This window comes from Muscardinus avellanarius (assembly GCF_963383645.1).
Source record: "Muscardinus avellanarius genome assembly, chromosome: X".
Classification (NCBI taxonomy): domain Eukaryota; kingdom Metazoa; phylum Chordata; class Mammalia; order Rodentia; family Gliridae; genus Muscardinus; species Muscardinus avellanarius.
Window position 1 is genome coordinate 3,953,704 of NC_137792.1, and position 16,213 is coordinate 3,969,916.

Consider the following 16,213-nt stretch of genomic DNA (forward strand, 5'->3'; position numbering starts at 1 on the left):
TTCACAATCAGTCAAGCACCTGTATGTATAAATGACTCAGTTTTAGCCCAAACCAATCAACCCCTAGATGTATCCATGTTGTGATGGGTTTTCACAGAAGCATTAGGGAGTGACAGTGGAGATTCATTAAGGTTTACTCTTTGTTTTAATGTCTTTAGAAATGCATACCTGGCTTTCAGATTAAATATAAAAGAAAATGAAGGCATGGAAGAGGCAAAATAGTTTGGACCATGTCTGATTTGCCTAATAATATCACATTACCATACCCAGATACTCAGAGCATCCATCTACCTTTGGGGCACAATTCTGGGTTTCCTTTCCCCTGTTGATATGGTTTGGAACTAAAACATCTCCCAAAGTCTCATGTGTTCAGAGATGGGGTTTGGGGAAAGGAATTGGATCCTGAGGGCTCTGACATCATCATGGAATTAATCCATTGGTGGCTATGGGGAAGTAGAACCTGGTTGGAGGAAATACATCACTAGGACATACCCTGGCAATGTTTATTTTCTCTCCATTCTCTCTGTCTCTGTCTCTCCCTCTTAGCTGCCATGAGCTGAGCAACTTTCCTCTACCATGCCTTTCATCATGATATTTTAGCCTTGTAGCCAACTGATCATGGGCTGAAATCTCTGAAACTGTGAGCCCAAATCAAATTTTCCTCCCCCAAGTTCTTCATGTCAGGTATTTTGATCCCAACAATGAAAAGCTAACATAGCTATATTTCTCAGGTGCTGCTGCTTCTCTTTACACATGTTCAGTAGCCACTTGTGAAAAGGGTGGTTAGTTGGGACTTCATTTACATATTTCTTGAAATTTTTCCAGCAAGGGCTTTCTCTGTCTCCACCCAGGATATGGAGTTTGCGGATATATTTTTTTTACTTTTCAATTTGGTGCTATGGATCACAAACAGTTGATTTCATTCTGGTTTCCTTTACTAGAAAAGAGAGAGTCGATTTCTTCATGTAGGTAGTAATTTACAAAATGTGTTAGGATTTTTGACCAAGACAAAGTAAGTTAAGAAAACATCAGTTTCCAAAGTGTTTCACTTGAGGTTGAATGATATATTGATGCATCATTCATTTGTTCCTGCAAAACAGCTTAAATTTTTTTTTGGTGGTACTGGGGGTGGAACTCAGAGGCTTTCTACCTCTGGGTTATACTCCCAGACATATTTTACATTTTATTTGGAAACAGGGTCTCACTAAGTTGATGAGAGCCTCATGAACCTGTGCAATCCTCCTGTCTCAGACTCCCAAGCATGGGGATTACAAGTGTGCACCACCACACCCGGCTCTTTAAAATTTTTTACTTGAAAATTTGTAAGAAGAAATTTGTTGGGGTTTGGATATAGGCTAGGCATCATACCTACCACCTTGTGCTCAAAGATCTTGCATTTTATCATTTATTAGAGAAGTCAAAAATATAAATACCCTTTGGTACCATAAAGAGCTTGAGGGCAGAGTGTAAGAGCCCAAGAAATGTCTCTTAAATACTACTACTGTGATCTTACCAGGCTGAAGTTGCCAAAATTGCTAAATTTAAAGAAACCACCAAAATTACAGCACAATGTTTGTGATATAAGCTTTGTTGAGGCATAAAGAAGACAAGAAGAAGAAGAAGAAGAAGAAGAAGAAGAAGAAGAAGAGGAGGAGGAGGAGGAGGAGGAGGAGGAGGAGGAGGAGGAGGAGGAGGAGGAGGAGGAAAGGAAGATGTTGGAAACTTTCAGATATGTAATTATTTGAGAAAGAAAATTCGACCTTAAGAACTATTCCAGCTTTCACAGTTATTCTGTTGGCATCCCTAGTTGGAGGTCAAATTATCTGAATTATGATCCTCACCATTTTTGCTGATCAAAAGAACAGCCAAGTCTTCATTTGCAATGAATTAGTAGCCTCATATGTGGATGCATAATGCGGCCACCAGATTCACATAGTCTCAGCCAATGTATGTCTTTGTGGAAGTCAGAAAGACCCGTTTCTACACCACTTCTCGGTCTGACTTGGTACCAGTCCCAACCCTAAATGAATTATCCTGCTCAGAAGACAAAAATGGCCCTGTCTCTCCCTTGCTATTTTGGTGTATATCCATAGTCTTTCAGCACTTGATGAAATTACTGCAGTATTCACAGCCAGTATGTAGAAAGTCACAGTAATTGTGGTTCTAAATTCCAGAACCTTCTCATCCCCACAACTTTAATAAGGTCCAGCGTCGCTATCCTATTTAGCAGTCTTTTGGATTCACTCAAGTCAGTATAGCATGTTTAAAGACATGAATCCTGACTTCGTAAGCAAAATAGAAACCATTTTGTTAAAGTTCAAGAAAAGCAAGTCTCCTTTTCTTTTTTCCTCTCGTGGAGGTTACACCTTTATAAATGGCTTGGCCAGATGCCCTTTAAATTAATAGCATACTGAGAAAAAGTCTTCTATGGAAGAACATTTCATCACCATCAAATGCGACTAGAGTTTCCTTTTTTGCTCAAGTATGCATAACTGAATTTGTAAGGAGTTGGGTTTGGAGGTGCAAGACGGGGGCGTATGTTCCCCTTGGCATGGATTAGAGCTGGCATTCTAGAAGAGTCGGCCTCATGCTGAGCTGGTGCCGGAGAATCAGGACTGGACAAACCGTGCTGATGCTCGTGGATGGATGTGTTTTACTGTATGTTCAAACTCCTTTAGTCTCATTTCTGGGCATCCAATTGTGCTTGTCTCTTCCAGGTAATCTTTGTGGTAAACACCTGGTGTTTTATTTGAGGAGCTAGAACCTGAGCCCTCTTAATCAGCCTCTATATTTGGGCTCCACAGCTGGAAAGCACGTTCGCACACATTGCATTTTTACCATACAGGAAATCCTCCGGGGAATGCCGGGTACATGTGGTACCTTTTGAAGTACCACAAGCAATTTTCTCTTTCCTATTTTTCCTCCGTGTTTTGTTACATTCTTTTAATTGATGTATTTTGTCTGATGTACTGTATTAGGAGGGCTTGAAGGATGATGTGTTTAGCATACAATGTCTTTTATGATTAGCTTTCTTTGCGGAAACACAACACCTCCATTATGAGTCTGCTCACTTGGCCTGGTGCTGGGCAAGGATGCAAAATAATGCTTTGCATGGAGCAGGAAAAATGCTTAGACACCCATCTCTCATGCTTCTGCCCCAGAGCTGGAAATCTATAGCTCAGATTTGTTTCATGTTTAAAAACTCTAATATTTACCGCATGTATTTGCTTCTTTCTGAGTCTTTTAACTCTAGTAGAGCATTAGTGATACACATTTCTCTATGTATTCATACACAAAATGTGGGTAGAAACAGACCACCTATTTCATGACAGAAAGGCTAAATAGCTCTGATAAAATCGTCCTAATTAACATGCAATTTAAGTCTAAGGGGGAAGACATCCCAATGCTGCTAAGCTGCATATTTCTGTTTTATTTTTGTTTTGTTTTTGAGGGTTTTTTTGTACTGCATATTGAATGTAGGGACATTTTACCTCTAAGATATACCCAAATCCTTTTGTGTGTGTGTGTGTGTGTGGTGTTGGGAATGGAACCCAGGAGCATTCTATCCCTGGGCTATACTCCCATCCATATTTTTTCTCTTTAAATGTTTGGGGTTTTTTTTCTCTCAATGTTAGATTTATTTTATTTTATATTTTATTTATTTATTTTTAATTTGTGCATTGTAGTCATACATCTTAATGGGATAAAAGACTTGTGGAGACATACATGCACACATCACCCAATTAGCCCTTACCCGATCTCCACCCCATTCTCTCCCCATCCCTCCTACCCATGCTTGGCTTAGTGATTGACTTTGATATGTTTGTTCTGAAACAGGATCTCACTAAATTGCAGAGGGCCTCACTAAGTAGCCGAGGATGGCTGTAAACCTGCAGTCCCTTTGTCTCAGCCTCCCAAGTCCTGGGATTACAAGCATGCGCCACTATGCCCAGCTCCACCCATATCCCTTCTGATGTTTTAAATTTTGAAACAGGGTCTCCCTAAGCTGCTGAGGGCCTTACTAAGTTCCTGAGGCTGTCCTTGAAGCTGTGATCCTCCTGTGTCAGCCTCCCAAGTACTGGGATTACAGACATGAGCCACTGTGTCTGACTATCTTGGCTTAAATTTTGTACAAAGGTAATTCCTTGAAATAGACAAAGACACTGGTATTCTTTTCTTTTTTATGCCTTCATAATGGCCATGGAAAGAAAAAATATCAAGAAGCAATAATAGGATTTTTTTTCTACCTTGTTACATGCTCTAGAGAAGAAAAACGAGAACTCTCCCTTCCTTTTCCATTAAGATTTAAGTTCAACTGGTTCACAATGTCACTGGAAGGAACACTAAGGCTAAAAACACACTTGTTTAAAACCACCATATTTTAATCTGAGAGTTAACAGCAAAGAAACATAGCTTCGAATACTATTTTAAAAATAATACCTACAGAAATGAATAAAATAATTTTGTATTTTCTAGCCATTTTGAACCTTCTTTTGAAATTTCTGAGTTTCTTTTTTGCACAAGTGAAATAATGCTCTTTTTGCAAACAATATTCCTCACTTCTTTTCTCTGCTTAATATTTAAATTGTGCTGAAATGAACCCAGAAACGTACATTTCTTGATAAAAGCTTCAAATAATGAATTTATGATGATCTTCTCTCTGCTTAAGTGGTTAAGAAATCTCTGACCTTTGAAAAGGTGGAATAGCTTTTTCTGTGTTAAGCGAAGCACAAGCGAGAGGCCCAGGAAGCCAATTTATGTTTGATTCTATCTCAGGCATGTCAGAGGTGATTCATTCAACCCAGATTAGGGTGAGGGAGAGGCGGAGAATTGCTGAAATTGAAACAAGTGAGAGTTTTCAGTCTGAATAGGATACAAGCTCCATATAGAAATCTTACATATATTTTCTTGTAAGGAATGAGATTCAGGAATTTGGTGCCATACATAGACATGGAATAGCATTTGGATTGTATAGCACAAGAGGCTCTAGAATCTAAGATAAACACCATGGGTGGCTTTATGATTGGTGAGCCCCGAACTGGCTATTTCTCAATTTTTCTTCTAAGAATAGATGCAGCTGGCTCCATCTTTTAGGATTTTAAATATCGACCCATTTAAGAGAGAATATTAGTTTTCTGAGAAAACTTAAAAGTTGTTTGATGTGCAATAGAAATATTCCCCTATATTATTTACAGTAAAACTTAAGCCCTCTTGAGTTCTGACGAGTTGCTTGGTACCTTTCTTAGGATTTAGAAATTTGATTGGGGAACACTATAGTTTGAATAATTACTTGTCTCTACTTAAACTCGTGCTGAAATTTGGTTGCCACTGTAGCGGTGTTGGGAAGCGGGGCTGGCTTCAAATCTGTGTGATCCTCCTGTCTGAGCCTCCCAAGTACTGGGATTACAAGCGTGCACTACCATGCACTGCTGCACATCGTGTTTTTGCTGGTAGCTTCTTTCTTCTGCTGCTCTCTGCTACTACATGGTCCCTGACAAAGTGCCCAGTGTGCTGTGACCCACTGAGAGTCTCAGGTCATCGGTTTCCAAGGGTGCTGATTCTTTTCTTCATCAACAAGTTTGCCTTGGTCCAAAACTATCATCAAGATAAAATGCTTTTGTTCTCTTGCAGAGATACAAATATATTCTTGATTTTGCTGAGAACAATTCTATTCTTCAGTAACTTTAATGAAATGTTTAGTTTATTTAAAATGATTATTAAATAGCTGAAAGAGATTAGCTTGTATTATAACATTCAGCCTGATTCTACAACCAACATATTAGCCAAATTGCTGCTAAAGTCCCTTATCTTCTTCTTCCAGGGCAATTTAGAGTTGAGGAAAGGCCCATTTCTGCAGGGGTGTAATGGAGAAAATGCTAAGAGTAATTGGTTCCATTCATTTTAAGATTCCTTATAATACCATCAGGAATTAATTCTTATTCAAAGAGAACTGAACAAAGCCTCAGTGCAAGCTATTGCGCTTCACAGACTTTTTTCTTTGGGGAGAGGCGATCATTTAGCAGTGATGGGTAGCATTTTTCATAGAAAGTTTATTCATCAGAATTTCACATGTCACCCAGCAATCTCCAAGCCTGGAGAAAGGTCACCATCTCAGACCTTATGTATTTTATCTTATGAACACAACCCATACAAATGTATAGATATGTGATGTCTAAGTACTTCTCAATCATGGTTGTACATCAGAATCACTTTGGGGATTGACTAAGTCTGCTTAAGATTGGTTATGCTGCAGTAACAAATGGTCCCCAAATCTTTTGGTGTAGTATAGCACACTTAGCTCTGGATTATGATGCTTATTTATTGTGGTCATTCGGGGCTCTGCCCTATCTTGTGTTCACTGTGACACCAAGGTGACAGAATAGCCTCTGGCTGAAACATTGCTAGTTGTTATGGCAGGCAGCAAATAGAGAGTCTGGCAATTTAATTGGTCAGGGAAAGTCACATGACACAGCTTAATAGTGGGTCTCCCCACTGAGCTACAGTGAATCTTTGTGAATAATACCATCTGCTGCAGGAAAATTTAAGATATCCATATGCATTGGTTGACTCCTTACTAAGTGAAAATCTTCTAAAACTATAGTTTTAGAATTTCTGAGGCAAGTATGGTGAGCAGGCAAGATTGAGGAACACTGGTTTACATGAGAAACGACTACGACAGGCAATTACAGGGATCATTGTCAGTTTTTACATTTGTTATAAAAATACCAGAAAAATGTATATTTTATTCTTATCTGTTATGTATTTAAATAAATAGGAGAATTGGGGTTATAGACGTTTTTTTTAAAAGCTTCTAATATGTTTTCCAGATGAAACAATCTCAAGAAGTATAAAAGTCTTGTCATGGATGTTTGCTTAACAGATAATCGTGATTAATTTGAAGATAAGAATATCTTCTAGTTATAAAGTATAAAAAATCCACAGTTAATAAATGAGATGGCTATAAGCAAAAAATTCTAACCCATTAAGGTTCTGCCTGAGTGGCCAGTGGTCTCACCTTCTGAGTATTTGTCTGGGTTTGGTGCTTGTATCATCTATGTGGGTGAAATTAAGCATACTTGCTCATGGGTTTTTACATACCAGAATACTGGGTACTGTGAGCTAATACTACACTGATTAACTCCATCGGTTCTCACTAGAGGCACACAACCATGTGAAATACATTAATACAATTGAGAGAACACTGCATTCAAATAAAAAAAATGTACTCTGTGGAGCAGTACTGAATACCCATAATACTTTATTGTGATAGGAAAACACTGTGTCCAGCCACACCCCCAGAACCCTCCCCTAGCAAGCAAGTTTACCTATAACATGACTGCCTTGTCTACAGATGCAGTTTGGGGAGCACTTTAAAACCAAGCCATAGGCCAGGTGTGGTGGCGCATGCTTGTAATCCCCGTGCTTGGGAGGTGGAGACAGGAGGATTGTGCAGATTCGAAGCCAGCCTCGCTGGCTTAAGAGACCCTGTTTCCAAATAAAAAAATATAAAAATAGGTCTGGGAGTGTAACCAAGAGGTAGAAGGGTTTCCAGGAACCCCAGTACCACCAAATAAATAAATAAATAAATAAATAAATAAATAAATAAATAAAACCAAACCATAAACTCGGCATGGTGGCGTATGGCTGTAATCTCAGTACCTGGGAGCCTGAGACAGGAGAATCGCAGGTTTGAAGCCAGCCATAGCAACTTAGGTCCTCAGTAACTTAGTGAGACCCGGTTTCAAAGTAAAAAATAAAACACAGCTAGAGATGCAACTCAGTGGTAGAATGCCCCTGGGTTTAATCCCTGGTACCCAAACAAACAAAAAACCCACACCACAGCTATAGTGTAGACCAGTGGTTCCCCAGTTGGAATGATTTTTGTTCCTCAGGGATATTTGATGTCTGAAGACACATCTTTTGGTCACAGTTGTGTGGGCGGTGCTAGTGGCCAAGGCCAAAGATGCTGTCAATCATCTCAGCAGTGTACAGGACAGCCTCAGCAACAAAGAATTGTCTGGCTTAAAATGCCAGTAGCACTGAGGTTGATTTACTTTGCTATAAGCCATGTGATTTTCTTTTGTGTGCCGGTAGACTATAACAAAGTAGATAAGCAGATCTTTTAGTTTCCTGATGTTATCTATATGAACAAATTGACTCTCCTTTTGGTCAACTTATTTAGCAAGAAATGCAAGTCTGTGTGCTAGTAGGAAGGAGACAGGAGTATAGAAAAAGAACAAAGTGGAGAGGCATTTTAGAATTTACAGAAGACAAAATAATCATTAAAATATTGGCCTTGCAATATCACTTCATCCATAGAGATTAAAGCCATCAGTTCTTCCAAGAAGCTGCTTCTGGGAGGAGACGGAGAGAGAATGTCAATAGCATTAGGCTCAGGATTTTCATCTTCTCTGGAGCTGAAAATGGCCTCAATCAAATGCAGCCTCAAAATCAATGAAAAAGAAAAAATTAAGTCAGATGTACCATGGCTGAGAAATAAGGGCATTATGCAGGAGGATATACCTGTGATATTTTCAGTTTTGAATTCCTTATAAAATTTCTATATGCAACAATGAAACAATGACCTCTATTTGAGGCTTTTCTGAAACAGTCACAGTTGCATTCTAGATCCTTCCTTCCTTTCTCCTCCCTCTTTTCTTTCTTTTCTTTGTACTGGTGAGTGAACCCAGGGGCATTCCACCTCTGAGCTATACCCCCAGTCCTTATTTTTTTATTTTGAAACAGGGTCTATTGTTTCGTTGGTAAGGTTCTCTTTGCTGAGGCTGGTCTCTAACCTGCCTCAGCCTTCCAAGTACTGGGATTACAGGTGCACATCACCGTGCCCAGCTCATTCTACATGTTTCTGGAGATACTTTTATAGGTTAGAAGAAAAATTCAGCTTTACACAGGCAAGCAGAAAGGACATGAAATATTGGAGGGATGAAAGTGCAAGGGGAAGGGAAGACGGGTAGACATAAGCGAACAAAGGCGTTCTAGCTAGCCAGCAGAGGGATTAGAGCGTGGGATTGTCACAGGACTGTACAACGGGTTCCTGAGGAGAAGAAAAATGGCAGGGTATGAAACTGGAAATGTTGAAGCTAGTCCTCACCTCAGGGACACGGAAGGGCTTCTGTCATTGCCATAGGTGCTGTGACAGTGGAAGCCGGAGTGGCTTTTTTAGTGTCAGAAAACAGTGCTTTCAGGAGTTTCTGAAAGAAGGCATGAGAGAGTGGGGACAGCTGGCATGGACCGAACAGGAGTGCCCAATCTTATGCAGGGCTTCAGTAGGACTCAGTTAGGATGCTGGGAGTTCAGGTGACATGGTGCGGCTGATCAGAACACCAGCGTCTTCAGCCACCACTGCCTTCAGCAGTACTTGGTTTTTCCCTTATTTTGCCATTTATATTTCTTCCTTTGCGATGTGCTAATTTTTAAATATGCTTTGATTGGTGCATTGTAGCCTCGCAGCATCATAGAGTTGAGAGTGATAGGGACATGCGTGCGCACAGCACTTGGTGAGCTTCCCCCTGGCTCCCTCTCCTTCCCGGCATATGACACTGAGATGGGCATTGATACTTTCATATAGGTACATAACATCAATGGAAGACGTTCCTTTGTTAATTCTTCCTCCCCCTCCCACCCCTCCTTAAGCCCTGCCCATCGCTCCACTAGAGAGTCTCCTCCATCATCAAAAGTCCCTGTCTATCCTGATTACTCCCTAGCTTGCACATATCAGAGAAAACACAGGACCCTTCACTTTCTTTGACTGGTCAACCATCCTTAACAATGTTCTCCAGGTCTAGCCATTTCCTTGCAAATGGCATGTTTTTGTTCTTTGCAGTATGCTCATTTTTGGGTTAGCTCTCAGAGATCCTCATTTTAAAGCAATTTAGAAGTTTCCTTCTTTGGGATGTCCCTGGAACTTTGTAACATTGTCTGCAGCAGTGTTTTGGCATGCGATAGGTACCTATTCAGTGTTAAATAAAAGCAAAAACATTACTCTTTTTTTTTTCGGTACTGGGGATGAAACCCATGGGCATTCTATCTCCAAGCTCCAACCCCAGCCTTATTTTTTTATTCTTTATTTTGAAACAGGGTCTCACTGAGTTGCAGAGGGCCTCAGTAAGTAGCTGAGGCTGGCCTTGAGCTGCAGTCTTCCTCTCTCAGCCTCCTGAATGGTGACAAGCCTGCGCCACCGCGCCCAGCTAAAACCATTATTCTTGATGAGCACTATTAATTATCCCTGTCATCACATCTCATCCTTGGATTGGGATTAGAAAAGGGGTTATTTCACTGAAGTCAGGACGCAAAGGACACCAGGTGGGGTCTGGGTACTGAAGATTAGAACAGAAATCTGAGAAGTCCTTGCTCTCCAGAATCTAGCAGTAGCCACAGGCCATACACAATATTTGCAGGAACAACCTTGATATTCAGGGCTTAGTGCTCTCATTCTCTCCATGACCTCCAGAGAACTAAGACATACTGGCAGTTCTAATTGTGTTACAGTGCAATTTAAACCAAACTTAAAATAAGGCTGGGGTGTGTGTGATCAGGCCTGGAAGCTTTGTTTTTCTTAGAGCATCTGCTCTAATTCTGTGATGTGATAACATATTTTATGTCTTCAAATAGCCCTTTTCATCATGAATAGGTATATGAGCTAAAACAGCCTGTAGGGAGGGCAAGTTGGCATTAAGTATGAGAAGCTTAAAAGCATTCTGATTGGAACCAGTGATTGCTCACCTAGGAATTCAGAACAAAGAAAGAGAGATGTATATATGCAAAGGTATATGCCATTAAAGAATATCATTAACACAACGAATATCTAGAACAGACAATGAAATGGCTTGGGAAATAGGCTACATTGAAAAAATAAATTATGGACCTTCATTAGATAAAATGTTATATCATCAAAACCGACAGACGAGTCAAAGACCATTGAATGATGTGAGACAGTTTTTGCAACACTTTCAGTGAAGATGTAGCTTATAAAATAGTAGACTCAACAGCCTCAGCTACCTAGCGAGGCCCTCTGCAACTCAGTGAGAGCTGGTTTCAAAGTAAAGAATAACAAATAGAGCTGGGGGTGGAGCTCAGAGGTAGAAAGACCCTGGGTTCCATTTCCAGTACAGCAAAAAGAAAAAAATACTAGACTCAATAAATTCTACTTTGGTGTAAAAATCAGAGGCTACAATATATGCACAGATGAGGCATGACTGAGGCTTCCTTTTGGGTGGTAGGAGAATGTTTTATGCTCTTGTATATGCTGCATTTTTTTTTCATTGACATAAGCTAATCAGAAAACATCTTTCAAAATGCCACTTTACCTCCTTGCTTTTGGTTGTTAAGATTCACACATTAATCTGATCTGGTGGCACACGCATGTAATCCCAGTATTTGGGAGGCTGAGACAGGAAGATCTCAGGTTGAAGGCCAGCCTTAGCAACTTAGCGAGGCCCTCAGCAACCTAGCAAGACCTTGTTGCAAAATAAAAATTAAAAAGGGCTGGCAATGTAGCTCAGAGGCAAAATGCCCCTGGTTTCAATCCCTAGTACCATTCCCCCCCAAAAAAAAGATGTACACATTAGGACAGCCTCCTACCCATTCCAAAGGCGACAAAATAAGATATGGAATTCCTTGATAATATCATTTACTGTGGCTGATTAGTCAGTCACAAAAAATAAGAAATCAGATGCTTCCCCTAATAAGTGAGAGTTAGGGAGAAATGGGTCATAGGAGGAACTCTAGATGAAAAAGGAAATCCTATAGAGGAGCAAACAAGACAATCTAAAGGAGGAGAAAGGAGGGGGGGAAGAGGAAAATCTCTAAAACACACAATGTACTTAAACATATCGAAGTCGACCACTAAGCCGAGCAAGGGAAGGGGTGGGAATTGGGTAGGGGTTAATTCACCAATGTGTACATGTTTGTACACATGTTTTTTACCCCAATATGATGTTTGAATATAATGCACCAATAAAAAATCTTAAAGGGAAAAATAAATAAATAAATAAATAAATAAATGGAATTTTAAAAAGAGAGGAAAAAATATCATTTACTGTCCCAACAACATGGATTCTACCACTATCTCAATTTTACAGATGAGAGTACTGAACAGAGAAAAACTCGGTAATTTCCCCATCACACATTGCACAAAAAGAGACAGAGTTGTAACTCTGCATTGACTGTCTAATGCCAGGGATACAATCCTAAACTTATGCTCTACCTTACAAAGTGAGGATCTGAATATAGACTTTGTAAATACAATGAAAATGGCAGGCATGTGTCTTCAGAAATGCAGTCAGGGATATTAACCATGAAAACAAGCCCTTTGGCTTGAAGACAGGCCTTCAAAGTCAGTCAAACCCCGCAGAGAAACACATGATCCATCACTTTGCCCGAAGTTGTTTCTGTAAAAAGTAGTTTGATTCTCTGCTCCTCGGTATAGAGTAGGTTCCTGCTCTGATCTTGTCAATCTTTCCTGACTGGCAAGACGTAGCCTTGATTTTCTTCCCAAGTGATAAAAGCATTCACTCAATTTGTAGCTAAAATATCCTCTCTACGTCTCTTTGGGGCTCATTACAAGAAATGCTCTTTTATTACAAATTTGCTGATGATAAAGGTTTAGAAAATAGCCAGTTTTGATATTCCACAAAAGAAAGGATCAGGGTGGAATCATGCAGGCAGAAAAATAGAAAATTGACTTGTGTTTATGTGTGGAGATGCTCTGTGTGAAATTTTAGGAAATAATAAAGTATAACAGTGAAAATGAAAAGGAAAATGCTATAAAAATAGCTCCATCAAAATTGAGGCTTAAAAAATACATGTGTTTTTCAAACTCAGCCAAATAAAGTGATTTTTATATGCAAGTCACTACCCTTTTGTATTTGAAACTTTTCAGAATGGGAATGAAGAATGTGGCTTTCAGAGGAAAACCTCCTAGCCTAGCAAGTAGAAACACTTTATTTATGGGGTTTCTGGTGTAATCTTCTCCAAGAACCAAACAGCAAAGTGTTCATTGTATCTGAGACAGAGGTTGGAGTACCCATAGTTTGTTTGGAAAGAAGCTGGCTGAGGAGAGGGGAAGTGAGACCAGAGATGTGAAGGCACAAACTTGCTGAATACAGTGTTTGATATCAAGTAGATTATCACTATAGCACACTGTGGTTTAATGGTGCTGAAAAGCTGGATAAAATACGTATCTCAGTGTTATCTCACCTGAAGAATGAGGAAGCTGAGATATTGATGTGATAACTCCCATCACTCATTGGTTTAGGATGGTTCCCAAGGGATGGTCCCAATTGCTATATGTCCCTATAGTGACAACATCTCTGGTGACCAGAGAGTGTGCTTAGGCAAAACAAAACAAACAAAAACCCCAAAACAATGCAGGTGCTAGGAGCTGAGAGCTCGCTGGTTGATTGGAAAAAATGATATATTAAGGATAAGGGCCTGTGGGTAGATACTCCAACTTCTGCTAGAAACTAGTTTACCAAATTAGGATTGAGATCCCAAATGAATTTTCTCTTGCTGCTTTCTAAAACTAGCAAGTATATCTAGCAAATGTCAGGGACTATTTAAGAGATGGCAAAGTGGTAGGACCATATTTACAAATAATTTGTTGTCTAGGAGAGTTGAGAGGCACATCCCATGACCCAGTTCTCTCCTAGCTTAAGGAAGGTGTCTCCCATGTGCACCCAGAGACACATACCAGATTTTTAATGCCACATTTTTGGTAATGGGGAAAAATAGAAACACCAAGCACCTTTTAGCAGAAAAAGGAAAAGTTTTGAATTATGGATCCAGAATGTCATGTACATAATACTCATAACATGCAAAACAGTATTATATATTGTTTATGAATGCCTACACATGTTGTAAGATCAAGAGGCATGCATGGGAAACACACATGCCAAATTCTGAAGGCGGTTATCTCTCATGAGGGTGAAAACAGATGGGATGAAGGAGGAGGGACACAGCGACCTTAAACAGCATCCACAGTTATTTACCTTTTAGATCAGTTATCTGGAGACATTTAGCGAAAGTTTAAGATTTGACCTTTTTGTGTGGACGTGCGTGAATGTTCTTTAAAATACATTTCATGCTTTTCTATATGTCTGAAACAGGTCATACTGAAAGAGAGAAAAGTGAAAAAATGAAAAAGTTGAAGCTTTTTGTAGCATTCATGTTTTTACCATTTTAGGGGAAACAGAATTTATGCAATTGATTGGTGGAATTCTTTTTTTTTCCTGTAATGAAATTGTCTTTTGAATTTTATACTCCATACTTTCAATTTTTAATTTTCTAGTTGTGATTTTTGAATCCCAAAGTTATGCATGCTGTGCAATTGCATCCACTTAAACTCTATTTCTTTTTCCCTCTCAGGTTTTTGGGAAATGGGAGTTCAACCTGCAAGATGTCTGGAACTATTATCTGGTAATGTCTTTCCAGCCAAAGCTGTCGGTCAGTAGCACAAAACATAAAAAAAAACAGAGCCGAGGCCAAGGAGAGAGAAAGAATTGCTGCTTCTGAAGACTTTGATTCTGGAATTTTGTATGTTTTAGTGTGCCCTGAGTTCCTGTCAAAACACAACCATCTGTGACATTTCAAGTTTCTGGGAAAGAAGCAATAAAATGAAGAGCCGGTAGATTCATTACTAGTTACCTGACGAGGTCAGGAGGCAGATCACATGGCCGATAAATCAGCACTTGCTCACCCAATCTTTTTTTTTTTTTTTTTTTTTGGACAACCTGGCTTCCACATTTCTCCACACTCCCTGTCTGTTTGGAGTGAGAACAGCTTTAGGCAAAACCAAGAAGAAAGCAAAGTTTGTCTTTGGCCTGCCCTCTTCAACACTTCTGTGTAAGCTGAAAAATCCTTTTAAAAATAGACATTATATCCACACAGTTTATAATTCAAAAAGTACAAAAGGGTTTGCAATGATAAGTTTCCCTCTCGTCTTCCTTCTCCAGGCACCCGTCTTCCCAACTGGGTTACAGCCCATCCTGACAGATGTACCATTCCAAAATATGAAAGGGCTCTATACACAAATACATGAATATATGATTTAAAAAATAGAATAATATGCACACATTTCTATACCTTCTGGTATTCATTGAATATATGTCTTGGCTATTGCATCATACCAGTATATGAAAAATTTATTGTTTATAAAAATAATGCATACTATTTTATTAACTAGGTATGCTATAAGTGATTTAAATAGTTTACTCTTTTTCTTGCAGTACTGGGGATTGAACACAGGTGCACTCTACCTCCAAATTATATATCCAGTGCTATTTTTTATTTTTATTTTGAAACAGGGTCTCACTAAGTTGTACAGGAGCTCACTAAGTAGCTGAGGCTGTCCACGAACCTGAGGTCCTCCTGTCATAGCCTCCCAAATACTGGGACTACAAGTATGTGTTACCATTGCTGGATAAATAGTTTACTCTTAATAGGCACATGCATTATTTCAAATATTTGTCTATTACAAGTAATGCTTCCGTGAATAATCTTCTCATGTACTTCCATTTACAGAATAAATCCCCAAAAGTAGAATTGCTGGATCAAAAAGTTTATATATTTATAATTATGACAAAAATGGCTAGATTGTGCTCCATAAAGGCAATACCAGTTTATACTCCCATCAGAAATGGGTGGCAGTAATAATTTCCTCAAACACCCACCAGCAGCCTATTATTATACTTAGCTTTAGATTTGCTGAACTAATATATGAGAAATAGTATCCTCAAAGTCATAAGAGCTAATTGATGGAGAATATATATTTTATCTTTTTTTTTCTTAGAAAAGGGATTGAACCCAGGGGCATTCTACTTCTGAGCTACATCCTCAGTCCTACTTTATTTTTTATTTTAAAACAAGATCTCACTAAGTTGCTAAGATTCTCATTAAGTTTCTGAGGCTGGCCTCCAATCTGTGATGTTCTCATCTAAGCCTCCCAATGAAGGGCATTACAGGTGTGTGCCACCATGCCTGGCTGAGAATATCTTTTAAATGTTAGGAGAAAACAGCCCTCAATCTAAGATTGTTTTGCAGCAAAACTATACTTCTGGAACAAGGGTGAATAATGTAAACTTTTAAAGAATATATTTTATAATAAATGAAATATGGGGAGAGAGGGAAATGGAAGATTGAAGGGGTAACCTGGGAAAGCCCTCCAAGTGCTGTGTGCATATCTGTTACTATCACTGTG